At 39.6% G+C, this 23406-nt stretch overlaps 1 protein-coding gene across 1 annotated transcript in view; it reads right to left on the bottom strand.

Moving 5' to 3' along the window:
* LOC148085981 (thyroid hormone receptor alpha-B) overlaps positions 1-22568 on the bottom strand; it is a 144572-nt gene extending 122004 nt beyond the window's left edge. Inside the window, exons 1-2 of the mRNA XM_087784135.1 lie at positions 22105-22568; positions 1500-1585 (exon numbers count right to left, since the gene is read on the bottom strand). The gene's annotated coding sequence lies outside the window, so the exon portion shown is untranslated. The remainder of the gene's footprint in view (positions 1-1499; positions 1586-22104) is intronic.
* Between the last annotated feature and the right edge of the window lie 838 nt (positions 22569-23406).

Below are 23406 nucleotides of genomic sequence, written 5' to 3'. Positions count from 1 at the left end.
GTGGTAATGAGATCTGGTGTTCCTGCGGGGGGAAATAAAACCCTGGTCCACCAGTCTTCTGGCTCCCTGACACTATCTGGGTATCACTGTAACGGTACAGTCCCCATCTTCATTGATACACCTCCATGATTAATTAACCCGCGGCAGACAAAGAGGAAATCCGAGCGCCACCAAACAGCAGGAGTCACCCGCTCCAAGATTTTTCACTAGTAGGGGGAGTTACATGACTGAGCTTCCAGAGAACTTCCTCAGATTTGTCCTCAGCTTTGACATTTATGTGTCTCTGAATGCCTTGTGGTCCGTCTCCACCTGTTCTTCTCGGAGAGAAGCGTCAGTGTTGCTGCTGGTTTGTGTTCTCCAGTGCAGAGTGTCCTGTTTCAACGTGTACTACGACAGTTGTGTGTTCCCGAAAGTTCCTGTGTCATTTTTTTCCCCATGCGCTTTGGTCTGAAAGCGTCTTAAAGTTTGTGTTCATCGGTGTGTGCCAATGTGTAAGTGTGTGTATCCACAAGGTAATTAGATTATCGACGTCTCTGCGATCTCAGGAGGTGTGTGCCACTGTGTGGTCAACGCTTCTCTAGAGCAGGAGCTTTAAGTGACTTTATTTTTTAGTGTTTCTGTGCTTGTACTTGTCATCACTCCAAGTGTGTACATCCTTTGTGTGTTCCTCTGTGACTAGACACATTTGGAAATAAAGAAACTACTCAGATCCTAAAACTCTACACAATCCAGTTCCATTTTTCAACCATGACATGGATGAATGAGAACCTAGGTTTCATTTTATATAAACTGGTACTTTTGTTTTACAACGACTCCCTTGGAGGTAGGTACGACACGTGGTGACAAACCTTGACGCATGACCAATCACAGCAGAGTGGGTGTGCTTATGGTAAACAAGATTTCATCTCCAGAAAAAAAACGGTTTCAGTGGGTGGGGCTTAAGTACATTTTTTTATGTATAAATATTTTAATGAAAAGAGAGTTTTGTACAAACAGACACGTACTGATGAGTACAATGGAGGTCCAACATATATTTAAGGCAATTTTAAATCAACACATTAGTAACTTAGTGATCATATTTCATATTTCAAATATAAAAAAAATTGGATTTGTGGTTTGTGTAATAGTGCAGTTAATGTCATCCATTATGGGTGAGTATATATACACACGTCTGTAGTTTTATCATTGTGCGTTTCATGTCCATGTTGTTGGGAGTGTTTTCCAGTATCGTCTGCTAATGTATCCAATGTGTCAATGTCTCCCTCAGTGTACTTTTTCAAGTGTTAGTGAGTGAGTCCAGATGTGTTTGGCAGTGGCGTGGGTTTTGTTGCATGAGCCTCTGCAATCATCCAACAAATTAATGTCACTATCCTCCGCGTTAGCTTCGGTCCTGTGGTTCTTGTGCATGAAAATCATGCAGCGGCTCAAAGTGCCGTGCTAAACTTATCCGTACTGGACTTCACAGGGATTTGCGCCAAATGAAAATCAAACAAACTCACCTTTTCTTCGCAGCGTTGCCTTTACCAGCGTCGGTTGTTCACATCTGAAGCCACCTTTTTATTCCCACAGAAAGTCTCAGGGAACTCTGTAATCAGAAGACACAATCGGTAATTCCTTCATTTCTTTGGCAATGAAAAGCAAAACATCCAGCGAGCCAAACAGACAGGAGAGTGAAAACAGATTACAGGGTGATCCCTGGACCGAAGGGTCAGCCAAACCCAACAGATAGTAACACACACACAGAAATACACATGGCCAATGATGCAGGCGTGCGCTGCCAAGTCAGGGACGACATGGGTGGAGTCCGCGGGAGGCAAATCCCCATAAGAGGTGTAAGACTTTCTTGCCTATGCAAAGCAATTGTTAAGTTTCACGTGACCAGCTTACAGCTAAAAGGCTTAACAGTCTAATCCTTCAGCCAAATGAGGTGTCTAACCTTAAGCTCAGACTGGCCACAGGAATCAAAGCAAGTTCAAAATATAAACCCTGCAGGACTTTGGAAATGGCTGAGGAAATGTTTGGAAAAAAAAAAAAAAAAAAAAAAATCAAAAACCAGAATGGTTCAACAGACGGACAGAGCTAAACGTTGTTTCACCTCTAGTAAGCGTCCTCTTTGAAGCTGTCATGAGAACAAAGTCAAGAATGATGACGAGTGGGTTCATGTTGTGCAACTGTAGTTTACAGTTTGTTTGTTTGATTACTTTTTGAAGATTTTATTTTCGTTTTTGGATTTTTTCTATTAAAGGCATTGGACTGTAGGAGTTATTTTTCCCCTGAAACCATAGCCTAAAATCCCCTTCACAACCAATGTTACGTACCAAAGGCGACTTAAATGTCTTAATTTAATGTTGAAACGGCACTACCTAATATCAGTGTTTTCATATGCAGTATTGAGAGACTAAGAAGATACAAGTACATGCAACACAGGCGCCACAATATTGCAGTTGCAGTTTTATTTTACACTCATTAAATAGACATTTTGTCCTCTGGGAAAATGAATGTATGATAATCTCACCAGCTACTTTAAATCAGAGAGTCTGTTTAGAATTTTCTTTTCAGATACGTTGTTGATACAACTTATCTAAATAACATCATCCTTTATATTTAACTTTCATCACCAAAACACTGGAATAGTTCAGATGATGAATTTTGTAAAACGCTAATAGAATCTTACGAGTCGGCCTGTTCCAAGTTTAAATAAAAATGTATTCCAACATGGTTATTGGATATGGCAGCACATATACTAACCCTCTAATAAAATGACAGGGAAGCAGACTCGCAAGCATCACTCAAATGTAAACTGTAGATTATATAAACCACAGAACAGTTCTATGCCGCCATATATTTTAATAAAAGTATAATAAATCATTAATGAACATCAAATATCGTAGAGGAAGCTGCTTGTGGCTAGAAAAACCAGTCTTTTAAGATGTAACAGGACAGGACTGGTTTTGATTTCTGTCCGTTTTATTCCACTGAACATCACATTCAATCAACTTACACTGAACATGAGCTGTTTGACTGGCATCTCTTGAGAGAGCACACAGATGACTTTAATATCGCTTGACATCTTCTGCACTGCCGGACAACAACAAAGAAGTAAACGCAACACAGATGCAGAGAAAGTCAACCATCTCGGGAACATTGATGGCAGATTAGTTTCTGATCCCTTATGTAGCAAACATCTGTTGACACTCTTGTAGTCGTCCGTGTTCTTTTTATTAGCCATTGATTAATGACTAGACGGTAAGAACACTTAATGGTCTAACATAACATGCTTATGTTCATTGCATAGTTTTGGTTTGACAGCGTCATATATTAAAAGTATGATATTGATTTCATGTCTTTAATAGATACAAGTGATGGTTGGAGCCAGAGATGTCTGGTGTTCCTCCAAAGAAGAATTAGGGGAGTTTGGAAAAACTTTTGGAAAAACCATAGGACACATTTCTCAAATTCATACAAAGAGACGGTTGTCCTTGACTATATTTTGGGTTGGAAATGCAGTGGTTTTGTGGCGGGTCTGGTAAGTAATGTCGGACATGAATGGAGAATAAATGGGAAAGAAAAACGTAAAAAAAAAGTATCTCAATTGAAATGTTTGTCCCATATCATTTTAAATTAATTTAGAATGTATTTCCTACAGTCCAGTGCGGAATGATGTAATCATTTTTCAGTTCTCCGACTGGTTGATCAATGTCTTCCAAATACAAGTTTTATAAGGTCAAATGCAAAAATATTTACTAAATTCAAGACCCAAAAATTCAGGACTTTTGAGTCAAAATAAATAGACATTTTCAGGAGACACTGGTTAGTTTTTCTAACTAAAAAGTAGATTCAACTTCACTAAACTTTTGTTTTGTATCCAACATTAGTTTACATTGCATTATCGTGCATCGCAAAAAGGAAGGATAAAATCAAACTAGGTGCGAAAAAAATACTCAAATTATTTGAAATATAAGTTTTTTCTGCCATGAGTAATTTTCAACTTCATATTTGAGGTGTGAAAGTGAATAAAAGGTAGGGAAGGATTTTTTTTCCCCGCTGGAATACTATGTTGCTTACAATCCACTTCACATCCAGTATCTCAATGCTATAACATAATAATACAAAATTCTACAAATGATGGCAATTTTTCACTTTTCTTTATTAATAATTTATGCTAAAAACATGTTTTGGTTTTGAACTAAAAAAATCTTATATGTAAAGGGAAACCACATGGTATTTTCACTAGAATATTCTATTGCCGTCGCCCTAAAACACACCATGAATTAGTTTCTCTAAGACCCTAAATAAGGTTTACAATGATGATGTTTTAATATATTTTTGTCTCTACAATGAGTTTGCTTTTCTTTGTTTGGGTCATAGAGTCTCGACGTGCCAGCGAGGTTTGCACAAGACCGCGGGGTAGACTTAGAACCATGGATAGAGGATTACATCTCAACATAAACCTTGAATTGATCAAATGATGTTTTAGCGAAGCCTGAAGCTGATTTCTGTCAATGAAAATGCAAGAGAAATGACTGCTGTGATGCAGCAGCTAATCCATACATTAACCAGACTCTTCCAGTCACACAGGGATAAATATGCATCGTGCCCGGCAGGACCAGATAAGAGCGACAGCTCAGAAAGTGCTTGATAGCTCTTTACAGATGTAATGTATTAAAAGTGCGATAAAATGTATCTATAAAAGTTCAGAAACAATGTTGAGCATGAGTTTTGTAAACATTTTAACGCTCAAACTACAGTATTTATCATAAAAAATATTATACAAGAGTATATAGAAGATACGTGAATGAAGGAAATCCAAAGCAAAATAGATATCTGCTGGATAAAGATCAAGTCTCTATCGGAAGTCACAGTTTAATGTATCTTGTATTTTTACTGCACTTAAGTAAATCATACAAATGTGTCTTATACAAAGAGTTGTGTCCTTTTTCCTCCAGAAAAGTTATGAGCAGAGACTTAAAGTTCATGCAGAAAAGAGTCAAGAAGGTGACCGGACACGCTGGCACTACAGACGTATGGAACTCAGATGGCAGGCGGGAATTAAGTGGATTTAATTCATCTATCGCACATAAACGCCATCACGAGAGCGCCGGCGTCTTGTGATCCACCCGAGTGCACACGAGCACAGCGAGAGTTAAACTCATGACTGCAAGGTTCAACCAACGGCCAAGGTACTGTAAGGTATATAGATCCTTCCGTTTGGTTTTGAAAACAAGTCCAGCTGAACGTAAAACACACGATTAACCTTCACAGTTCACGTCTCGGCTTTAAACATATCTGCGGGGACTTAAACGAAAGCAGACCGGAGCAGACTTTGATGGAAACTATCGTACATATTTAAGAATCGTTACAGTGTGTGTGCTTTACTGACAACATATGGCGTGTCATGGGTTTCAACCACAGGACAGGTTCTTGTTTTTTTTCTTAGGAAAACACATAGAAATATGAAGATCAGTCAGATCTAGAAATGATGTGTATCGAGTATTGGTGCAAAATAAAGTAGCATCAACATCATCTATATTAGCACTTAACTAATAGAGTATGTATTGACAGAAATTGAGTGATTTGATGTATCACAATACAGGGACAATGATACTATATAGTCCTGTAGGAACAAGGATATATTTGTAGTATTGTCCACTTTTGTACTTCACTTTTGCATTGCAAAACTTACAGACCACATGACTCTTGACAAAGTCCTAATCGTTTTCATTTGTTTGAAACCGAAATATTTACATAAAAGGACTTTAAAAGCGGCTCGAGTCGACTGTAACCCTTTCGTCCTCATTCATCGCCGACTTCTAACTGGATTTAATTGTTCCTGCGAAGGATGGAATGACGTAAAAAAAACAACAACATATTACTCAATTATAAAATACACTTTATTGCACTGTAAACCATTAAATTAATATGGTAAAAAAAAATATTTTAGTGTATGTTTATTTTTAAATATATATATATATATATATATATATATCATATCTATATTAACACTAACACACCTCTGAGTTAGTGTAAATAAAATGTATTTAATAATATAATAATATATATATAAATAAACCAATTACCAAGGTTATTAAACTAACCGTTCTTGTTAAAGAACAAAACTTGAAAATGTATAGATTTCATTTCTAACCATTATGACCTATTTTTTCCTTTTCATCATTCCTTGCACAAGACATTCAAATCAACAACAAATGAACGAGAGAAAAATAAGGCAGAAAAAGACTGTAAGTGCAGCAAAACAAAAGGAACCTTTTCTGTAACGTATGTGTTAAAATAAAAAATGCCATAATCGACAAAAAAGAAAAAAAAACGTAATGATAGCATTTTGTGAACTAAAAGGTTTGCTTTTAACGCAGCGAATGTTCTGCTGCTACTATTGTTTACGCAGCTCACTACAGTTAAACCACTTTCTTCCACTTAACACTTCCTGCAGTGTGGGGGTTGGAGTGTGTTCAGCTAAGTGGATTCAGCAGGATTCCTGGCAAGATCCAAGTTGCTATCATGTTTTGTTTTTTTTTCTCTTCTAGATGTGGGCCAAGTGCTCCAGGAGCCAGGGATATGCCTGGACCAGGAAACGTTACAGGCTCCATGTCGCTTCGCCAAAACCACCCGCTGACTCCTTCCCATCTGTTGGCATATTATGCAAATGAGGTAGAGCGTTGCTCAAGTGCAAGCGAGAGTGTGTTCATTTGGATGTGGGAGCTTACAGTCCGCTTACAGTCACCGACGACCCAATATCACTCGTGACGGATAAGTTGACTATTCAAGGAGGAACTTTTGCATTTCCTCGTCAGCGTCTATCTAGTGACGTATATGTTAAACAATCCATCGGTCCAGAACTATCGCAGCATCATGGTTGTCTCTGGGCAAGAGAATACATCAGAATGAAAAGATTTCAAACCATTTTTTTTTTTAATTCTCCAAAGAGGAGCATATAGGAATCCTGCTGATCTCGTCACAAATGACCCAAAACTATTTCCCTACAATCCAGTGCTACGTTTAAAAAACAGTTCCTAATATACTTTGGTTGACGAAAATGGCTCAATTCTCACTTGTGGTTTTTGCTTTTAATTATTTACTTTGTGTCTTTTTTTGGTTTCGGGGATTCTTATTTTTACACCCACACCTTAGAAAAAAATGCGTATGTATTTGGAACCACTGAAACAAGGACTGAATTGAACTTAAAATCTAAAGCTGCCTCGAGCTGGAACATTTGAATTGCACACACAAGTAACATCATCCGGTAATTATGACATGTTATTTGCTGTAAGAATTAAAGAAATATATTTAAATGAACTACTAAAAACGCTTGTCTAGGAGTGTCATTCTGTTTACACGGAAAGGGTGGTAACGTGTAACCACTTAACAATTCTTTCTCCATTCAAACACCTAATCCCATTACAGCAAAGCCCTTCCATTAGGTATCAGAGAAAAAAATAATTCTTCTTGTAGAGCCACTTCAAGTAGGTACTCAACAACATGACATATAATTCACATTACTTAATTTAACTGTATTTTTCTGACAGTGATGCGCAATTAATAATCGACAGTACACCTTATGAGCCTCATATATTAATGAATCTTTTTTCTTACTTACTGATCTCCATTAGATTTTATGAGGTACACACATCACTCAAATATCTGTCAAAATATTGGTCAAGTACTAAGCCATACCATGAGTCGTATCTTTTTAAAAATCGTCCATAAGAACTTGTCATTATAGGAGTGTTTATATTGGTGAGAAATGAACACAGAGGGAGAGAAAAAAAAATTATTTTTTATTTTCATAAACGGTTATGATTTGTTATCCGTGTAACCGTTAGCACATGTAGACGTCGACACCCCTAATTGTATCACTGTATTGTGCTCTTCCTCCCCGCCTTGATATCATTTTGGAAACAACATCAACCTTCTCCATTAAGACGCGGCACATGGTCATGATTAAGTTCTTTTCCTCACAAATCCGTCACATTTGTTTCTAAATGAGTTAAAGGCAGTTTGTGTGGACGAGGCATCAGTCACTTCCACGCAGGATTACCGTGACTTTATGAGCGATCGGCCCGGTTTGCGAAGTTTTAATAGCTCAACGGTTACATGTGCACAAACACTCTCCCGACAAACTGAGCCGCTGACACCGAGCCAACGTTGAGATTGATCAGCTGGGCCCAGTCCAAATTAAAGCCCATCTAGCGCCGAACGAGCCAAGCACAATAACTCCTACACGAAATCCAGCAAAGTCTTGAAAAGGAAGGTGAAACAGATGTGCAATTGGATAATGTCTTGACACTCATTGCAGGAGGAGAAAGAGAGAGAGAGGGAGAGAGAGAGAGAGAGAGAGAGAGAGAAAAAAATGAAAGCCTCACTCTGAGATGTCTGACCCACTTTCTGCTCACTCATTCTCCCCCTTTGTCTCTCATTTCCACACTTCCTCTAATCTACAGTAGAGAGAATCTGTGACTCATTGGCGGTGCAGATTTACTCGAGTCATTTCTATTCAAACCACCCAAAATAATCTCAAATAAATAAATAAAACAAGAATTTATAAATAATGATAATACATTTTTTCAAAAATAAATTGTATTGCCGTCTCTAAAAACATTTATGAAGAATGTTTCGAGGTCATCTTGGATGAGTTATATTTAAGATGATTCTCTAATGTCGCTCAAATAAGGTTTTGAGCATATCAAGCTACATTAGCATTAAGCTACATTAATAGCCAAGCTATCAACTATTTTCCCGTATTTGATTTTGGTTATATTTAAGCAGGATGATTGTTAGTTGTTCATGTGGCCGACATGTTTATGTTGCCGGACGAATAATTGAACATTGAGCATTTCGATAAACATTTATCCGGCCAGAAAACAACATATGCGCCACATCATTATCGTCAGCCTTTGAGCAAACGTTTCCACCGAATCAACAGCGCAAGACTTGATTCTAAACTTGATCCACCCTTAAGTAATGTGTACACACAAACTTCCACATCCCGTGACGTCTCATTTACTTTAGTAAATCATGAGCAAATAGTCAGGCAGAGATAGCTTTAACATTGGCAGCACCAAGTCATTCACTGTTACAAGTATTTAAGGTTTAATATGATCGAACAAACACGAGTACAAAAAGTAGTCAAAACATTATTTGCTAGTTATATTATAAGTCTCTGGACTGTAGAATCGTAGCTACTAATAAAAGACCTGCATTAATAAAACTAGTCAATAATTTGTTTTAGGATTTTATACTCGAAAATGATTGTGTAACACCCTGGGATTTTAAACATAATAAAAAAAAGCAGATGGAAATGTTACACTTGAAATCATACATGCGTTCAAAACAAACAAACCTTTAACAAGCCACTTTCACATGAGCCCATGCAAACAAGTTCATCAACCGTCCTCGCTACTTCCTCCTTTTCATTCTACTTTCCAACATCTGATGTCAGCGGAGCGTTTGTCTCTCGTGCACAAACAAGGTCAGATGGATTTTATTTGTCAGTCCTGGCATGGTTGATGGCTACAGATGTGAAAGCGAGAGCGCTGTCTGGGGACAGCTGGACGGAGGCCAACCTGGACAAGGGTCAGGGACGAGAGCGAGAGAACACCAGCAGCTCTTGGACGGCCTCCACTCAGGAGCCGGGCCAACTTGTAGTCCGTGTCAGTCACCTTCAACCCCGCCTCCGCCGAGAATGGATCACCAAAACTTTTCCACCGCACTTTTTGATTTGATACTTAACCATTTTAAAATGTGATGTTTTGATTTTTTTTTTTTTTTTGCATTTATTTATTTAGTACACAATTATTTTGAGTCTAATTATTACTAATGTTGATCATAAAATATCAATTAATAAGAGGTTAAATAATAATGCTTAATAGTTTTAATTTGGTTTAAAAATAAACGCTATATCAAGAGTTTAATCTATCATGTTACATTTTTGCAATTATTATAAGGTTAGTTGAGTGTAATACCAATTATTGCTAAATGATTTATGATTTGCTAAAACTTGACATAACAAAATCAATTAAACTGACGGTTTCTTAGTGGAGCATAATGATAAGTTCATGAATTTCTTGCATTTCTTCTCAGATCCTGGATCAGCACAGGGATCGATTAAGGTTAATTGTATGTTTTCTGAACGCTGCCGTGTCTCTCAAGTGTTGCACAATCATGGATGTGACATGTGTTCCAGTGAAGCCTCTGCATCACGTTCTAAAAATAGAAGCGTACATGTGTTCCAGAACGTTGATGTGTCCACAGATTTGTCTCTAACCCACGTTCACATACTAGTGTTTAGAGTTTGACCGATGGTTTATCTTATCTCCATGTGACATGTGTGAGTCATCATGGCGTCCTCAACGCTGTGGTTCAAATAAAAATGGTCACAGACCTTTGTGGGAATTATTTTTATCTTCTTCATCTCTCCATCTTCTTCGTCAAAATATATCCACAAATCTTCTCTGATATCACCCACAACTTCCTCTGACTCACAAAACTCAGCGTTTAACCCACTTACGAAAACCGCACTTTGTTGCGTTGGAATGACATTTTGTTGATGTCAGCGAATCTTTACGGTGTTGAAACCAAATCAATCGATCGCCGCACTTTCTTATTGAATAATGACGTATAAAAAAAAAATACAACAATCAACCGTAAGACGCCAGTCGCCTTCACTTCGAGACAACACATGTCTTGAAATCCACCCACAGACTTTTCTGTGGCTGAGCCGAGTGACAGCACGATTAAACAAAAAATAACGGATCGTAAAGCAACATTTCTCTTTGATATTCATATCGAGGATGGACATGAAACAGATGGAAGGTTTGCTCGTCTTGGATGAGGATCCAAGTTGGGGTTTTTATTCAATACAGGAGTGAAGTGAGGGATAAGAGTCAGGAGGCAATTGTCTCTCTCGTCACCTCCAGATGTGGTCAGGACTGAACGTAGTGGCACTGAAATGAAGGCAGACGTGTACCTGCAGGACGGATTACACCTTCATTCTGGCACGGTGACCACTAAAACCTGGCAACGGATCAGTCATTATGGCACTAATTGTAGTAATTAGTCATAAAAGATTAGATTACGTTGATGGCTATTTCAGTACATGAGATTATAGATACAAATAGATGACTTCAATTGTGACTTTTGGTTGACTCAGAAGATATTTTATTAAGTTTGCAATATCTTTTTTAAAAAAGTAAAACTGAATCATCAGCTATTATTGGCCACAAGCATCAAGATCTATACGACGGCGTATTCAGTGACTTGGATAATAAAACGCATCAGCTGAATGTATCTTTCTGTCCATTGGCTGAATCTGAGAAGACCAGCAGTCCAGCGCTGCACCATCAGCACTTTAGACTGATGTCTGGCAAGTATTTAGTTAATTCTTTTTAATAACAGTGTGGGATCTGCTTTGGCAGACGTGGGAGCAGTAGAGTAGTTCTTAATGTTTTTTTCCTTTTCTTTTCGTTTACAGCCCCAGGATATTGAATACTTGAAAATAGAACACCTGGCATTTTTCTCTGCTCATTTCATTCTGCAAAGTGCTTTCACAATCACCTGTTGCCAAATCATAAATGTCAGCCAAATGTTCACATGAGACAAGAGCTGCAGATCACGTGATACTCATAACTGTCACCTGTACTTTATGCTATATCCTAATAAATACTATTTTTCTTTTTCAAAACCTAGAAATATGTCTCTCTCCCCCCTGCTGTGCAGGTTAAACATTAATAGAGTAAACAATAAATACAGAATAAATGAGTAAAAAAACAAACCAATAATTAAAATTCAATATAAAATGGTTAAAAAAAAATGGAAAAACTCAGCATTGCAGATAAATTACTATTTAAGATCAATGAAAAACAATTATTTTCTTTTAAAAACAATATACACTTTTTAAACAACTTTGCAATAACTTAATGCAAGTAAGTAAGTAATTTTTATTTGTATAGCGCTTTTCCAGACCAGGGTCACAAAGCACTTCAACAATCAAAACAATATTCAATAAAGTATATACTTTAAAGGGCAAGATAAAAATGATAACACAACAGGAGTTCCAGAAAATCAAGAAAAAGCCTGAACAAATGAAAACTTTGGAATTCAATATTATATTAAACGTCAGTTTTTCCAATCATATTACAATTAAATAAACTCTTGATTATAATTGTGAGCTACTTAATCTAAGTCTGATTAGCAATTGAGTCATGTTTGGCCTGAACTCATTTCATAATATCCATTGTCCCATAATTCCATGCCAAGGTTGAAGCTCTTCTGACAGTTCTGAGAGCCAAACATCTAAATCGATAATCAGTTCCAGATTAAACAAGGTCAGCTTCACTGGCGACTTAAAGAATTCATCAGTAAACAACACACAGTTTGATTATGTAGGCGCAATAACAAATGTGAAAAAACACATTAATTCAGAACATTCCAACCAAACAAATATTCCAAGTGAACAATGTTGCCGTTGTGAGACGCTAAGAGACTTAAGCTAATGTTCCGTTTCTATTTAAATGACCTACATTTTACCCAAAAATCTTGACTGCTTACTTATAAATAGTTCATGGCAGAACGAACGCTCGCTCCGAAGCCGCGGCTCTCCAAGAAGAAGAATTTAATTATATCCGTGTTAGTGGGACGAGTGCCAGCCACTGGTAAGTGCATCGTTTTTATGTGGACAATTAGCTGCTTTAATACTTCCACCTGAGTTCCAGTCATCCTGCAAACTTTTGCAAACCCCTGAGAGCACATTGGAGTTACACGCTTTTGTTTAGCAACAGCAATAACATTCGACCCATTAACTTTCTCCACTTGCAATAAGTACCGCACGGCGTCGTCACATCAGTGTGGTGGAATCAATTAAATCCATCATTTCTAAGAATGTCCTGGAGGTCACAAACAAATTGTTTTTATACTCCTTATAGAGACTTGTGCTCCTTTTTGATTGAGTTTACATTGCAGATACTGTAACTTAATATTGTTTCCTGCAACTTAAGGTGTGTCAGGTGAGGTGCCTTGAAGTCTACTTGGTAAACTTTGAATTGGCAAAATTACAAAGACGGTTAATCTATATCAATAAGGGGCACTTGAGTCAGCTTGGTTACCCGGTCAAGGGTACTATAGGGGTCCTTAAGAGCCTGTTTTGGGTTCAAAATGACAGTCTGCCATGTCTGGAAACACATGAACAGTCATTGCCAACTACTTCTTTGTTAAAAGTGCTAAAATAGTGTCAATTGGCCATTTTCTTCATCTCATTCTAAAGGAAAAGGAAAGCATTCACCTAAATAAGACCTATTAAGCGAGATACAGCATTTTAAAAGTTTTTGGTTTTCTTTCAAGCTTCTGCGTCATTTTTTAAACTCTGTTGCAATCGGACGACAATAAAATATAACATGGCCCTTTTTTTTTGCAGTTTTGTATTGTATAAAAATCCCTGGCCAACCCAGGGTATTTCATCTAGTATTCTAATAAAATAATGTTGCATTTATGAAACTTGAGCTGTGTAGTTACAGTACATTTATAAAGTAAACTCAATTGATTCGACTTCCAGGTGTGTGTGACAAGTCAGGATCAGTACCTGGGAGTGCTGTGCCAAAAGGGAAATTGTGTTCTCCAGCTGCCAACGTTGGACCTCCAGGCGCCTCAGGCTATTGAGTCATTAAGTCATTGGGCATGGACAATTTAAAGATGTTCAATTGGGTGTCAAAATCTTACAAACTGCTGGAGGGGCTTATGAAAGTTGGCCATGAAATGATACGATGGATGTGAACTAGCGGAGCAAGAACCCCGAGGAGAGGGAGAGGGTCGTCACATGACTCACATTAATCGACTTGTTTAAAGCTAAACTCATGACTGGAGTTTCACTCAAGGACAACGCTCCGCCTAATCGCCACTGAAATGAAGCGGTGAAAGTTCTCCGGTGGATCCCGAATCGTCAGGTTGTTGTTGACGACGGCCATTATCTAAACAACAATCTTCACGCTCGGCTGGTTTTGAATCAGAGTACAATTATTAGTCAAAACAACTTAGCTGGAAATGGAAAAAACAAAAAGAATATAATTACAACAGCTGGTCATAAATGAACGGCGGGATGCTTGGCGAGCTGCCGGCACTTACTCTGATAATGGCAAACAATTTCCACCCGCGTCATTATTCAATCAAGCCATGTTTGCCAAGACGACTACCACCAAGAGGTAAACAGCACACACACACACACACGCACGCGCACACACACACACAGCCAGGTCCCATGCTCCCGGAGATCTTCTCAGGGACCTCACTTTTTTATTCCTAAGACGAATACGATGCCAGAAAAGTTTCCTCAAACAAGGCTGGTGCAGGGGCGAGACAGAAGGGTGTAAAGGGGAGCAGGTCATCAGTCACCCTTGGATGGAGCTCTCACAAACTCTGAGGGGAGTCATAACAAAGTCTCGTCCTTTGGAAGTCTAGAGAGATGGGCGTGAGGCTGAGGAGCAACGCAAGAGCTGAGAAGTCTAGCAGATATAAGTGCTAACAGCTGTAAGACCGAGACGAACGGAAAAAAAATGTATGAACGTCATGACGGAACTCACGGCTTCAGGTACAAGCAAGTGAATGTAAATGTATTCTTAAGCAGCGGCTAGATTTATTACCTTTTAAAGATCCAGGCAAAAAGGCCGACGACTGGTGTGTAGAACTGTGACAGTGACATTATTAAAATGTCATATTTATGGAGCCTCAAACTCCGGTAAATAAAAAGCTTTTACAAAAACGCGTAAACATCCAAAACGTGTTTACGCCCGAGGGAAAATGAATGTTCAATATATTTGTATTTTGAAAAACAATACAAATACATTTTGTTCAGGACAAATAGGTTGTCCCGTGACAAAGAAAAAACATTCTGTAGGAGTTGATCAGATGGCTTTGGATCACAGCTTTGGGGTGTTTGGTTAACACCTTAGCCAGGTTACCCTGATGACGGTGACTACGAATCTGCTCTTGGAAATGATAATGGCTTAAATGTTACAATCTACCTCATTTTTACTCCTCAGCAAAAAACAGTTCTACTTCATGCACGCTCTGCCGTCTACGAAGATGAAGCACATATACGTACAACGATGGTTACAACTGTACCTGTGACTGGGGTCTTTTACATGCAAAAAAACAACAAAATAATATCAAGTATCAAAGTGTACTAGAAGTGCAACAATAATAGTATTGTGTAAATACAACTTTAACTAAGATCAAGTCCTATGACTCCCGCTAATTTTTTTAATACAATTGGTTAAATTGACTATTTTAACTTAACTTTATTTTTACTTAACTTTATTCTAACGCTGATCCATCTCACCAGTTAGCAAGCGCCTACTTATTTCCACCGCAACAGAGAAAAGCTGCTGAAAAAAAACGCAACTCCAGCCCTATGCAGAAAGAGCAGGACAACCAGTTCACACAAAGATAGATAATTGAGTGAAAACACACTTGGAACACAAAGATGGTGCATCAAGGTTGTTTTCATGCTCAGTGCCTGCTGGCTGATGTATGGGGAAGTATATGCAAAATAAGGAGAGGAAGTGGAACTGGCGGACCAGCATCTCAAAACTATACTCGGTAATCTGTAATGAGCCAATTTATCAAGGGGAATTGTCATTTTTTTCAATTTAATTTCTTAAATAGTATTTCAATAATTGGTGTCATTTCGACTATAACTTTTGGCTCAGCTACTCAAGTGCGTCTCATGGGCATCATAACCAACGAATAACATCCTAAAGAGTTATTTCAGCTGCTCAATTTTGGAAATATAGGTGTGATAAAAAGCCCCGTCTCATTAGCTTGTTTACATTCGGCCTTTTTATCCTCCCGGGCTGCTGAAGCTAAAGCAGACTCCAAATAAAGAAATACTAATAACCGGTGAGAAACTCCTTTTATTGCTCTAAAAGAGTAGCCAGGCTGTTTCGGGCCCGCCACACTTCGCTCCCATTAACAGCGCTGCTCTCGGCTCTGACCGGGTCCAATTCACAACTGGCTTTTCATCAACAGTCATACTTGGCACCGGAGCCGCTGATGTTTACTTTTGCCAGGGTTTCATACGAGCAGCTCTCGTCATCTAAACGGCCTCTTCCTGTTCTTCCCGAGACACGTGTTGGTCGCTGCAAAAATTGCTACTTTTTTTTTTTTCCCTTCCATCGAGGGAATCCCACTGGTTTGGATTACAGATTAAACTGATAGTGAGATCCCAGGGAAGCGGAGGATCATCAGTGAGTAATCGTCCGGCGAGGATACGCTTTTGATAACAAGTGGAGTCAGGTGGTGAAAACAATCGTTAATGAATATTCATTTGAGTTGAAGCGTGACAATAGAATGAGTTAGAAAAGCAAAGAACAGAAGAGAATACTGTTACTGGAATTACTTATGTTCTGGTTTCTTCTTGTTATTTGTGATCAAACTAAATTAAAAATTACCAAGAAAAGTTGCCCACGCCTTCGCTCAACTCCGGTATCTCTAGTCGTCTGTGTGAGGTCGAGTGCAGGAGACTCGAGATAATCTCTTATCAGCCGCCGCACTCAAACAGACCCGGGATACAAACCGGTGATGACATCACATGAAAGGTTAATTTTATTCATCTCAACTAATGAGGATTGAAGGGTCAGCGGGGGCGAGCTCGATGCTGCCTGTTCCAGATATGCGTGTGGAAAACAGTGTGGGATCGTAGCCATGACGGAGCAGAGACACGATACACCAACATGTCAATTCGAGTTAATTAAGTGGAATACACGGACACACGTCCGACCGGAAGTGCTGATTATATCGTCCTCCTTCGATATCTAGTTGACGTTTATGATGTTTGTACAAATATAATGATAGGAGATAGAAGAAATCATATGAACTAACATTTTCTATGTTTTCCTGATACCACTTGAGTTCTTATTCAATAGCTATCATTAAAATACCAAACACATTATAATATGTTAACCTTTGTAGTATTTAATACCTAGTAAAATACATGTTTTCGTGTCATTCATTGACATAACTCAATTAGAAATTCTATTCTATTTATCATAGGCTCTGAGAATAAGAATGTTGGTTGAAGCTCTAGGAATATGAATGTGTTAAAACATCCATATTTGAAGTTCAAGTTGCAAGAATCCCGTTCTGTTTTTTTAAAAGTTGGACATTTTCCTGAACCCAGAGAGTGGCAGAAGCCACTTAACTGAGTTCTGTATCCTTCTGAAAGAACTTCGGATCCAGATGGTACTAAAAATGTGATTCTTGTCCCATGATCATCATTGATTTAAAAGTTATTTCATATTTTTTTGTTATTTTACCACAATTTTCTGCCTACACTTACAATTTTAATAAAAGTCAATCAATAAATATTCTTCCTTGCTTGTCTTGGTCGTCTTTTTCATACAATAAAAGTACTGTCAAAAGAAGAGTTATCCGTCTCAACAGATGATTCTTGTTCTTCCGTCAGGACAACAGCGCTGACGCTTCTAAATATATGTGGTCAAACAACGGGACAGACTAGGCTGAGGCACAAATCTATTAGCCCAGTTTCAGTGCAGCAGCCCGTGATGATCAGATGACATTTTGTGCTCGGATGCATCCGTCCAGGCTGAATAGACCCTGTGAACTGGGCCTACGAGTCAACACAGCATATGGCCGCGTTAATCTAATTAGACATAGGTGAAAACATGGCCAGTGTGCTAAAGCGCCTCGGGGCCTGGACATCTATAGGATGAGCTGGAGTCAAGCGAGGGGAGACGATAAAGGCCAGACACGGCGGAGCATCAACCGAGATAATTTGCATGTAGTCATGGCGGCACGCAGAGATTATCTACAGCAATGCAAGGACAGCAGATTAAAACAGTGTTTCATCAAGCAAAAAGCTCTCCCGACAAGAAGTCAGTGGACTGCATGAATAAATAGGTTAATGTCGAGGCTCCTCTACATCGAATGAATATTCACAACTTCTCGAGATACAAGCTCCCACTCCCCCGCCTGGTGCCGACCCGGGACTACGGTACCGTCGGAGACCGAAGGATTAGCGATTAAAAGTAACGCCTTTCAGAGTCGAATCTTTGGAAACCGATGGGCTCCTCAGATCAGCTCTACACAATTACGTTGATAAAGATTAGCTTTGTGGACAGTAAGTACATTTATCGGTGAATCCGTTTTAATCCGTTTGTTTGGACTTTGATGGTTTATTTTGAAGTACAAATGTAGCAGTTGTACCAGATATTGCCCTCTTTCATTTTCCATTCCGACTCACTTAAATCACATTGCGGGTCGGAATGTTGTGTATGAACATGATATGATTTGTATGGCTAATGGTGAATAAATATATATATATATATATATATATATACACATTTCCTGCAAAACACACAACGTTACATATACTGTATAGCCCAAAAAATCTTATTTAATGCAGTGAAAGTACTTGCCTTCAGAGTTTTTTAGCGTTGAAAAAAAAAAAAACCTTTAAGAGAACCCTTAATATTTAAATCTCCATCTCTACATCCTCCAAATGTGTGCGGTCATAAGAAGAGTCTTAGTGAAACGAGTAACTGCATCCTGAAGGCGCCCGCTGACGTCCTCGCATGTCTTATTCATGGCTTCTATAAAGCTCCACTCGTCAGCACAGTACAATGTAAGGGCAGGGATAGGAAGTGGGTCAGTTTAAGGACCCTCGCTCCAGCAATAACGGGTGACATATTGGCCTACCCAGCATGCCATTTGCCTCTCAAGAGAACTTTGACATCATTACACACAAGGCAGGACATCAGCTGTACCGGCGAGGGTTATATAAGTGCTGTGTGTTTGCAAGCATCGTCGCTGCCGCCGCCGCTGCTGCTGCTGCTGGCCCCACCGGAGGAGAAGGGGAATGAAAGAGGGAGGCCAGCAAGAAAAGAAAGACAGAAACAGAGTCACAAAACGAGAGGCCCGCTGGGGTGCTCATTGCTGGGAAAGACCGAAGAAGGTCACGTCTGGCCCCCCTAAAGGGCCCCAACCCGGGCAACGGAAGGAGGGAAGAAGAAGAGAGGCCACGAGGAGAGGAGGAAGAACAGGTAGCAGCAAAGGAACTGGTCTCTTCTTCTTGCAACTTGAAGCGAGACTAATCATCCCTTTTATCGGCGATGCGTTGACTTTCCATTGAGGTGAACGCACGGCCGTGAGCTTGTGTGGCAGAAGCCGAGATACAAACCAATTTATACGAGAAAATGCTGAGCTTAACGTTTCTCTGTATCACAGCTTTCTCCACAAAAGTCCCGATCTGCTGCATTAGAGTAAGAGCCAATGTACGAACTAATGTTAGGAGCTGCAAAGATTCAATCTAGCGCGATCTATTACCTGTAGAGGTAAGACGACCTTGGCAAAAAAAAGAAAAATCCCGGTATTCCCTTGGAAAAGCAACAAAAAAAACGACTATGTCCCATCGCCATACGTGACACACGCCCATCGCCGTCTCTGCATCTCCCTGATAAAAAAAACAAGAAACTAAACATTTTGCCACACAGCTTTTAAAGATCTCACTCTTGTCAGTGACAGCAGCTTCATCCACGGTCCCTCTGAGGTTTGCACTCCCCAAACATCAGCATGTGTATAAACACATCAAGCATGACTGCTGCCATTGAACCGGCGCCGCTGCATAAACCGACGTGCAAATCATTTGTATACACTTAATGTCACATTGAATTTCATGCACACACTCAAATGTCTTGTGCTTGTAAAATGCCATATTTTTTAAAATTTGATTTGCATAAATATTTCTGGCGAAAGTGCCCCATATTGCCGCCTTAACTTATGTACACAAACATGTCTTTGACACCATGCTTGCGCACACGATCGCGCCTTCAATAGATCCTGGTATCGTGGATTATTTTGTCTTGTGAAGGCTAATAGAATTGTTAATATATTGCCATCTTAAGACGTTTTTATTCGTGCAGGCTTTACATTGATTTTCTGGAACTCCTGTGTTGTTCTCAGTGTTATCTTGACCTTTAAAGTATATACTTTATTGAATATTGTTTTGATTGTTTAAGCGCTTTGTGACCCTGGTCTGGAAAAGGGCTATATAAATACAAATTACTTACATTATCAAAAAAATACTTAAATTCTTCTACATGACATGTTTTCTTTTCCGTCCGTGAGTCACGTGATACACACATGTGTTTCTACTTGATTGATGACCATCGCTTGTATGCCATTATTTTGTCCAAAAATGTGTTTTCACAAATTGAGGTCTTGTTTAAAATGTCATATGCATTTAGGAAGTGTAACGCTGTTTGACTTACAATATGTTCCCTCATGACAGGTACTGACCACCGCAGACTTGAAAATTACAATGCCATATGCATTAAATATTGAATGGAATAAATTCAGTTTCTCAGCCATTATTTGACAAGACAAGTGGCTTATTCTCCTATGTAAGAATGTCTACGTCGTGCCAAAGAAAAAAAAAAAAAAAAAAAAAGGATTTTGTTGTTCGACTGCGCTCAGCTTCCCATCACTTTCTATCAGGCACTTGCTAAAAATGCAGCTGCGAGAGCCGGAGAGACACTTGCAAAGACGAAGCGGTTACACCGGATGATTTAATTATTACAGCACTGCCGTGTGGTGACGGAGGCATCTGCACACAACGTGAAAAAAAAAATGGCACCAATGTTTCACAGTCTCTTTGGAATGAGCGGGATTTGTATTTTGAGCTGTTGTTGTGCTGTTTGGAAACACGATTGAGACGATTGTCAACGTACTTAAGACACTTCTGTCCGTGCGACAGAGTCTCAAAAGGGTGATGGAGGCTCAGATATACAACAAAGTATTACCACGTCTTGATCTAGGTATGTCATCAGAAATACAAGCACACAGTATGAATCGATTAAGACGCCATGATACGTGACTTTAAGCATGTATTCACATGAGCACTAATCGACCTGTACATGTATGCACCTGTTCAAAAATGATTAGAATGAAAACATGTGTTTTATTGCCTATGAAGAGCCTTGTAAACGATGATAGATGTCAAAGCGGCGTGTAAACACATGAAGCTCACAAACTGAAAACGTTCTTAAAATGTTAACGAACAGGACGAATGAGTTCTGATCATAATATTAAATGTTATAATAAACGATCGGAGAGTTCACAGCTCGCCTTCGCATCTTTTAGCTCAACTTAACAAACATTGCCTTCAAGTCCATCATTCCCACACTGGGACTGAAACTACCTTATGAGACCAAGCTTCGCAAACATCTCGCACAGAACCAACAGAAAAGCGACAGAGAGCAAACGTTGGAACTGGAGCATTGTTGTGTTTAGAACAGGATGAGCAGCCATGAGAACCGCCTCACTATGAGAGTCCACATGGCCAGTTGTCTTTGAGTGATCCACTGCACGAGTCCTGCACAGAACCATGGTGTTTATCAATAGCTCTCCGTGTGCAAACTTCCGGCCGAAGGGCAATTTACTCGAATGATTTCATGTGAAATTGGCCGTTTACGATTCTCACAACACATCATATCTGATGACGTTTTTTTGTGGGGCTGGACTCCACACTTCTATCTAGCACGTCATTCCAAGAATAGTTCTGCAAGCGTGCAGCTGCGCCTGGACTCCTCCAGGTGTTGCAGTTTCAGGGATCGATCGTATTGATAGATGACGGTGACAAAAGTGCAACAAAAAAAAAAGAAGAAATAAAAAAAGTCCGATTTCATTTCCAGAGGAGAGATAAAGGACGGATAAGTGGATCGATAGCGCGCACCAAACCCCGCGCTAAAAGCTCCCTGAAGCGACGTTATGGTTTGTATTATAGCTATTGGTGACTATCGATCTCTGTCTGCAGTCTATCGGTGTGTGCACGTGTACGCGCGCGATTGGAGATTGCGCGCTCCAGCGGTTTGTACAGTAAAATCCAAGTTCAGGCCCCAACAAAAAATAGATACAAAATACAATCGCCCCGCCGAAGACACCAACCGTGTGCACGAGCACCACCGTGTTGTGCGGGCGCGCTAGGCGGCGACCATAGTGTCCGCACACGGGGGCTCGTCCTCGGCTGTCAAACACAGGCCGAGGCGCACAAGCACGCTGTCGGCGGTCAGATGGAGAACAACTCACCGAAAGCGAACCTTTCCCCCCCCGGCCTGGCCCGGTCGTGGATCTCTCAGGGCATGAGGCAGGACGCAGGGCTGTGGTGTGCACGAGTGTTAGCGGTGGCGTGCACAAGGGTCCCCCCACCAGCTCAGAGCCCGAGCGCCGGTGCTTCCTCCGCGGCGACTCGCGTCTTATCTGAAGCCGCCTCCTGCAAAAAAAACCGCCGTGGATAAGAAAAAAAAAAAGCTTTTTTTTTCCTCCCTCGTCTCGCTCTTTTTCAATATTGCCCTCGCCGCCTTCCTATAGCGTTTAAACAGGCTGCAACGACCGTGGAGGAAAAAAAGCAGCAAAAAAAAAGAAAGAAATAGTAGACGCTTTGCTCCTCCCTCCTCCGTGCTGTACAGTAGAGCCAGAGAACTATCTACTGCTCTCTACAGGAGCTGCACTGTAGAGCACTGACTGTACACACACACACACACACACACGCACACACATGTCTAGGAACGAGACCATCCTCGACCTCACTCGCCCTGTGTCCTTCATTTATCTGCTCACTCTCTCCTTTAGATCACCGGTGACACTTGAACTCTTGAGACTTACTTACCACTTAATTCTGAACAACAAAGTTTAACTCATAATATAATATGAATAATATAGCACATGATAAAACAATAAAATATGTTTTGTTTTTGGGGAAAATGTTTCAAGTAGACGTTTACATTTTTAAAATAAGTAAATAAACGGGCGAAACAATCCTCCTAACAAATCTAGGTAAAACTATTCTTAACAAACTATGAGTCAAATGTTATTTTTCTGTCTAAAAAGTTAAAAATGTAAAGGGAAACTCAAGTGGATTATTGTGGGTGACCATCAGTGTGAGTCTGTTCGTAAAAAAAATCTTTTAATTGAAATATTTACATGCATTTACATACAAAATATACTTAAGCCCCGCCCACTGAAAACAATTTCTGGAGATGATATCTATATTGTTTACCATAACCAGCCCACTCTGCAGTGATTGGTCAAACATCATGGTTTGTCACCACGCATTATCAATACAGGCAGTCTCCAACTCAAAGGGACTCATTGTTTAAACAAAGCAGGGCGTGATTACAGCTGGCTGGAGGAGTAGTGAAGCCATTATTACGTCGAAATGGACTCCACTCTCGTAACCTCTCGTTCGCCGAGATTTCAGACGGGAAGAACTTTATAAAGTAATAAGTTGAAAACATGGTCATGATGAAGGACTTACTGCATCTTGGAGAGGAAGAATTCATTTGAAACATGAAAGTGAGTCAAGAGAGTTGAGTTTTCACATTGATGTTT

The sequence above is a fragment of the Callionymus lyra genome, chromosome 2 (assembly GCF_982586985.1).
Source record: "Callionymus lyra chromosome 2, fCalLyr1.hap1.1, whole genome shotgun sequence".
NCBI lineage: Eukaryota > Metazoa > Chordata > Actinopteri > Syngnathiformes > Callionymidae > Callionymus > Callionymus lyra.
This window is presented reverse-complemented; position numbering and strand designations above follow the sequence as displayed.